The sequence below is a fragment of the Pogona vitticeps genome, chromosome 5 (assembly GCF_051106095.1).
Source record: "Pogona vitticeps strain Pit_001003342236 chromosome 5, PviZW2.1, whole genome shotgun sequence".
In the NCBI taxonomy this organism is placed as follows: Eukaryota; Metazoa; Chordata; class Lepidosauria; order Squamata; family Agamidae; genus Pogona; species Pogona vitticeps.
Genome location: NC_135787.1, coordinates 3,066,847 through 3,074,380, shown reverse-complemented (window position 1 = coordinate 3,074,380; position 7,534 = coordinate 3,066,847). Strand labels below are relative to the sequence as shown.

The window sequence follows — 7,534 nt, the reverse complement described above, 5'->3', positions numbered from 1 at the left end:
ACCAACACATCCTTTTAAAGATTAAAACAGTCTGTAGGCAGGGGAGGAAAAGAGTTACGCCATCTGACCACTAAATATTGTTGCCTGTGAATCCGAAGAAATCTGGAATTGTCAAAAAGCTAGAACGATGAGCCTTGCTGATCCTGAATCAGTTTGGCTTCCGGAAAAGAAAAGGGGAAAAAAAATCTGCATTGTGCTGGATCACTCAGGGGTTGAAGTCTCTGGCTGTGGAGCCAGAGGCTGGGAGTTCAATTCCTCCCTGTGCCCCCTTGACAGAAAGGGGCTGGACTGGATGATCTTTAGGGGTCCTTTCCAGCCCTGCCATTCTAAGATGAGGACAATCTCTTTGAAGCTCTCGAAGAGTGTTGTAAACTTGTGGAGAGCAGTGATTTGGTAGACCAGGTGCCCTCAACTGGTTTGTGGCTGAGGGCAGGTCCACCCCAAAACATCTGGAGGACATTGGGTTGGAGGAAAGTGTAGGAGACAACATATACTTGGATTTTTTTTTTTTAAAAAAAAAACACAATTGTTTGACAAAATCACTTGCTGAAGGCTTTTGACTAAAACTCAACAGTCAAGGAACTGGAGTGGAAATAACTGAAAAGTGAAAAGGACTTAAGTAACTGCAGCCCGAGAGAGGGTTTTTTTTAAATGATTTGTGGTGCTCTGTTGCTTTTAAATGCAATTTTAGTATTGCTCTCATTGACTTTTTAAAAATTTAATACTTGTTTAATTCTTCTAAAATATTTGTATGCTTAACTGCTTTTAGCTTTTAAATATGGTCTTTTAATTGTTGTAAGCTGCCTTGGGTCCTTTAAGTAGAAAGACGGGGTAAAAAGGTCCAGGATGGTCTGAGGTCTCCTGCTTTGGGCAGGGGGTTGGACTAGAAGACCTCTAAGGTCCCTTCCAACCCTACGACGATTCTATGTTTAAGTCCCACTTCCTTTTAAGGCTTTTCTGGAGGGACCTGGGGATTCATTGTTCCAGTGCTGTCTTGAAAGCCTTTCTCAAGGAATCGCCAGCGTGGGCTTTCTGAGGGACTGGAGAACCGACAGCGAGGGCTCAGCTGTAGATCTGTGCCTGTCCTCCTCAATAATAGGAACCAGAGGCCAGTTCCCGCAAAGATTATTGTGCTTCCAGTGCCAGCGGTCGAATTTTCGTGTTAGGAGTTGATGTCCCCAACTTCTGACACGAGTAGATGACTGTCCAGCTTCTAGCAGAGTTGCTTGCAGACCATGAACTCTGTAAAGGATGTCTCTCCCCACGCCTACCCCCAAAACACTGTCCTAGAGGTTCCAGGATTTTTTCTAAGGTTTTTCACCTCTCACCCTTGAAGAGGGGTTCCTTGACTTTGCCATCCTTGTATCATAAGCAGAAATTCAAATAGATGGGTCTTTGCAACACAATGGTCCATTCATTCTGTCTTCCAAAAGGGCTTCTGTGAAACCCCCTAAGCCTGATAAAGAAAGGAACACAGCTTTAATGCACCTGGAGACTGGGCTTAGACTTTTTCCTCTCTCTTCTTGCAACTTTAGAGATGGACCAGGAGCCCTGCCGGATCGAAAATGCACCAACCTCCGGTGTCTTCGAGGAGCTAACTAGTTCACCTAGTGGAATTATTCCACCCGGCTTTGGCTGAATATCAGGAAAATGTCTTAACCGTTCGAGCAGTACAACAATGGACCCAATGTGGCGACTGTTCCAACGCTGGAGAAAATTTTCTAGAGAAAACGGGACCACACTCCATCAGATCTGCTTTGACTCGGATTCTTGCCTCGAGCAGGGGGTTGGACTGGATGGCCTTAAGAGGCCCCTTCCAACTCCATTGTTCTATGATTCTGAAAGCATTCTCAGAAATCTAGGGTTTTGCCAGGCTCAAAAAGGTTCAGGAAGCCAGAGTAAAAACTGGTACAAAGGAAAATAGGAGGGGTGCCATTTGGAAAATTTCTGATGTGATCTGTGTTTCATAAGCCAAAAATGGTGGTACTAATCTCTTTTGAAAATCCAAAGGGGACTCAAGATAGAACTGTACATAAACTGTACAGGACATTAGACAACAGAGACAGGGAGCAGGTTTCCTTTTGTTCTCATAATACTAGAACCTGTAGTCACCCACTGACCGTGGGAGATCTAGGGCGGGCAAAAGAAACAGCACATTGTTAAACTATGGAACTCACTGTCACAGTACGTAGAGATGGCTCCCAACTGGGTAGCTTTCACTGGGGACTGGAAACATTCATTGAAGTGAGACCACCAGTGGCTACTGGTCAGGATGGCCATCTGTTACTTCCAGTTGCACTGACCGTACACCTCTGTAAGTTCATGGGTGGAGAGTGCAAGACAGAAGTGCAGTTACGTTTGCTCCGATCTAGGAAGACCCTTTGTATGTTCTCATGTCCCAAAAGTGCTGCTTGACTTAGAGAAGACTTGAGCTGTGTTTCCAAATGCTTGAAAACCAACCAGTCTGGCCATGGCTATGACCACCCCCTGGTGAATAGAACTGCCATGTTCAGAAGCAGTCCACCTGTGCCACGGTGGGGATGAACAGCACTGTATGGTTCTCCAATTTAGCCCTGGTTTTTAAACATTCAAGGCGCAGCTAACTGATTCTTGCTGGAAATTGGAAAGCTGGACGAAGGGGAACGCGATTTGAAGAGAGGGAAAACAAGATATAAAGGTGAAAAAGCTTTCCTAAATGAGTGGAGCAGCCAAATTAGTTCTCAGCTCCTTGTTGACTCCTCCATCTCTATTACCTTTCTGACGTGCCCCACTGATGTTGAGTGTTGGCCTCTTCCCCAATACTTTTCACTTCAGCCTCAGACCAACGCCAGTAATTAGAGGATTTCTCTGGCCTCTTTGTCGTTCCTGGCCACCACAGGACCACAAGTGTGTCAAGGAGGCGTCCGAGGTCACTGGACCCTCTCCAAAGCAAGCCGGCCAGCGGCGAGCTCCCTGACCGCCCGGGCGTCCTGCCCAAATAAGCTGCCACGCTTTGGACAGTTCCGTTCAAAGGGCCCTCGGGATGAAAACAGGATCTTGCAGTCAACCCGTTCTGATCCCCGGCAGAATCCCCAACTTGCTCTGGAATCGGTGAGGGTAGAAAAATAAATTTCAAAGCGAGATTTGAGAGGAAACTGCCAAGATGGCTCTATTCACACACCTCAATGTGTTAAGCAAAGCACACCGCATGCATGAATAACCTCGTTGTCAGTACAATTGTAGATCTGGCAAAACTGGCTACCCTCAACGTTGCACTACCAGCTTTCCCCTGAAAGTTGTGGCTTCTGTTCTTCAGTAACTAAAGTCTAACTATTGTAGATGTTTTGCATGAGCTAATCACTCCGCCTATTGCCACAATTGTATAATAAACACGTCAGAGGTTCATTATCAGTGTTAATAATACAATTGCCCTCTTCTGTTTGCCATTTCATGCAATTCCTTGGCAAACAACCATGTACACAATGTATATAAACCTCAGGCTTAGATATTGCAATGCATGCGTCTGAGGAAGTGGTCTATATTGCATGAACCCTTACACTGAAGTAAAGCTGTCTTATATGTACCAGAAACCTCTCTCCCTCTCTCTTTGCTTTGCTTGGTATTTGTTTCATCTATTTATTCACCTTCAATAAGACTCAAAGGCTTTATTTTTAAAGCATAGGATCACAACCATGGTGTTGGAAGGGGGCTCTAAAGCCATCGAGTCCAAATTCCCCCCCCCCACTCAGTGTAGGAATCCCTTACATCTCTAAAATAAAACATTAAAGGTGGAGCAGTACTTATGCATTAGAAGAGGCCAACAATTTCAAATATAAGAAAGCAACCCTATTGCAGTCCTATTAAGCCGCAAATAATAAGTTCCAAATAGTGCAGCAACATCTATAAGTGTAGGACAATAGCAGAAAATAGAGTTTTCGGATCAGTGCAAAACCATCCGTGGTTGGTTTAAGAAAGAGCAGAAGATTAGCTGGGTTAATGTAGTGCCCTTTTGGCTTTGCTTCCAGTCTCTGGAAGGATGATTGCTTTCGGACTGCCAGATTCCAGCACAGTCTCATGGTGGAAGGAATAAAGAAACACACACCCACACAGCCATTCTGAAAGGTGCTGTTTTGGCTTCGGTTGTTGATCAAACTAGTTAGAGGGATGTTAATGAGGATAAAATGGGAATAGGAAGCACCCCTTGTACAGAACACTTTTTAAAGGGGGGGGGTTGTGTAACAACTAAAAACAGCCACTGTTTCTTGTCTCACCAGGTACAAATATTGTGATGCAGTGGTTCCCAATCTTGGGTCCCTAGATTTCTTTATAGGACAACACTGCCATCGAGCGGTTGAAGTTTTGAGTGAGTAAATGAGGGGGGAGTAGATTTATGAAGCTGTCTTTAATGCCTTGGGGTGGGCAAAAGGTCATTTGGGGACACACTTGGTAGATTTGCAGCTGATCGACAGGGATTTCTGACTCAAACTTCTTTAAGGATGACGTGCACACACCCGTTAGACTGCTGCAATGGCAATGAAACTCGGGCTCCCATACATCACGAGAAGGGAAGACTAGCTGGACAAAGACGATAAAGCTAGAGAAAGATGAAGGCGGCGGGAAAAGAGGAAGGCCAAACAGAAGATGGACCGACTCTATAAAGGAAGCCACAGGGTCGAGTTTGCAAGAGCTGTAAACAAGAGGACATTTGGGAGATCCCGTGTTCATATCGTCTCCAAAAGTCAGAGGCAACGGGACGGCACAAAACAGCCACAGACCACAATGCATCTTTAGCTCCCCTTCCTGACCTAAGAAATGCCTGCCGGCGATCGTGATCCCATTTTCAGAAGATGCCACTTTTCTAAGAAAGGGCGTGGAATTCAGGAGCGAGAAGTAAATGGCATTGGGGACCAGATTTTCACACGGTGTGGTCCTTTGCCAGCCAGAGGGTGAAGCGTTTTAATTCTGGCTGATGCATAGTCTTATTTTATGTAGGTTTTCATCTCTTCGAAGGCATTTTAAACAGAACATTTTTAACGGTTTACTAATTATTTTAGTGCTAATATAGAATTGTTTGTAATGCAATATTTTTTTCACCAGTTTGGTTTTTTTTAACCATTTAGGAGCCACCTTAAGAGAAAGGCAAAATAGAAGTGAAACAACAACAACAACAACATTGGCAAAAATGTATTGGTAATCCAAGCTGGTCCAGCTGTGGAATGGATTACCATGGATGGTGGTGGATTCCTTCAATGGAAGTGTTTGAACGGCTGCTGAGATGGTCATCTCTCAGAGAGGCTTAGCTGCTGATTCCCTGCTTCGCCCAAGGGTTCGACTCAATGACCCACTGGATCCCTTTGGACATGGTGGCGCTGTGGGTTAAATCGCAGTAGCCTCCATGCTGCCAGGTCAGAAGACCTGCAGTCGTAAGATCGAATCCACGTGATGGAGTGAGCTCCCGTTGCTTGTCCCAGCTCCCGCCAACCTAGCCGTTCGAAAGCGTATAAAAATGCAAGTAGATAAATAGGTACCACCTCGGTGGGAAGGTCACGGCGTTCCGTGTCTAGTTGCGCTGGCCCCGTGACCACGGATGGTTGTCTTTGGACAAACACCAGCTCTACGGCTTGGAGACGGGGATGAGCACCGCCCCCTAGAGTCGGACATGACTGGACTCAATATCAAGGGGAACCTTAATCTCTATCATTTCTGTGATTTCTCCTACAGTCCTGAAAGCAAAGCACAAGCACAGGCAACTGGGTGCTGTCAGCAAAAGAGAGGGATGATGGGATGTCTGATCACAGAACTCCGCAGTCACATGATGTTCGACTCTGAAACCAAGGGTGACAGTTTTTTTCTTCTTCTCTGATCAGAACGAATACATCTGGTCTGGGCAAAAGGGATGGAGAGAGGAGGCCAATCACTGCCTGTGATGTAATCCCTCTGGTTATGACATCAGAAGAATAACAGCCACCTCTGAGGTCATTTGTCCAAAGTCTTCGGTAGGAAGAGGGGACTGCTCGGCAGCTGGCAGCACAACATCCTGTGCCGAGGTAAAACTAGAAAACTCATTTCAGTGCGTGGTGGGGAGTTGGTTTTCTTGAGGTGGTTCTCTCATCTCTGATCAATGACACGAAGTCTCTTTTTTGACAGGTGCCACAAACTCTGGGGGGGGGGCTCCAAACAAGCCTCGATGGCAAACCTTTAACCTTCTATCGACAGTTCAAGACAAGACCTGGGATGGGTCCCCCGTTAAAATGAATGCAGCAACATCGGAGAAAAAGACGGGGTGATGCAGGACAGGGGAGTCAAAGCTGGTGAGGCTGGAGGTAAAGAAGGTGCGTGGGAAGAAGTCTTTTATGTAGAGAAGGCCAGGGCTGGGTTCCAGGGGGTGAGTGGAAAGGACTCTGTGCATGCCTAGAAACATCCTTCTCTTCAGGACTGTGTGGCAGCTTCTAGAGCTAGATCTGGAAACCTGGCTGAAGAGGATGTCAGGGGGAACAGTTTGCTGATGGGCTGGCTCTGTTTTGGGAACGGTCTTCTGGAGGGAAACCCAGGCTTCCTTTGCAAGTCCTGACGGTTCAGTTGCGTCGCTCTGCGGGAGCCGTGACTCTGGAAGATGGACAGGTGTCAGATTTCAAAGACAGGCAGGCCCCCCTCTTCCGAAGCCAATCTCCTGTTTGTCTTCCAGAGTCATGGCACCGGCAGACCCCCCCCCCATGGGCTTCTCCGGGTTTTTATCCGCACCTCTTCTTCCCTGTTTCTCCCTCAGGGACAGCCCGACATCTTGGGAGAAGCTGCCATCCATCCTCATGGGGACCCCGGCGGAAGAGGTCTTCGAAACTTTTGAACGGATCCTAGACATTGTGGTGTGTTTGGGGGCTCTCTACTTCCTCTCTTACACCTCGGTCATCCTCTTGTACCTTTGCCTTCTCCTGCCCTTCATGTTCATCTTTGAAGAAGTGGAGGCCCCCGAGCCGGAGGCCCCATCGCAATAAAAGAGTGCATTTGAGTACACGTTGCTTTTTTTTCCTGGAATGCATTACTGGGGTGGAAAAATTCCAAAACCAAGTGTGAGTTTTACTTTCATTACCTTCAATGACAACAGGACCCCCATATTTGAAAGGGAATGGTTCTAAGCTCCCCTGTGGATGCTGAAAATCATGGATTATAGTGAACACTATACTGTACATAACATGTTCACTATAATCCTCGTGGTGGTGCTGCGGGTTAAACCGCAGAAGCCTCTGTGCTGCAAGGTCGGAAGACCAGCCGTTGTAAGATCGAATCCACGCAATGGAGTGAGCTCCCGTCACTTGTCCTAGCCCTCACCAACCTAGCGGTTCAAAAGCATGCAAAATCCAAAATGCGAGCAGATAAATAGGTACCATCATGGTGGAAAGGTAACAGCGTTCCATGTCTAGTCGCGCTGGCCATGTGACCACGGAAACTGTCCCCGGACAAACGCTGGCTCTATAGCTTGGAAACAGGGATGAGCATTGCCCCCTAGAGTTGGACACGACTGGACTCAATGTCAAGGGGAACCTTTACCTTTATACAT

At 46.7% G+C, this 7,534-nt stretch overlaps 1 long non-coding RNA gene across 1 annotated transcript; it reads left to right on the top strand.

Moving 5' to 3' along the window:
• The first annotated feature begins 5,773 nt into the window (after positions 1–5,773).
• Positions 5,774–7,013, top strand: LOC140707803 (uncharacterized). Its single transcript, XR_012087986.2, has 3 exons — positions 5,774–6,026; positions 6,127–6,311; positions 6,746–7,013. It is a non-coding gene; the product is annotated as an uncharacterized LOC140707803 (long non-coding RNA).
• Positions 7,014–7,534: the final 521 nt, after the last annotated feature.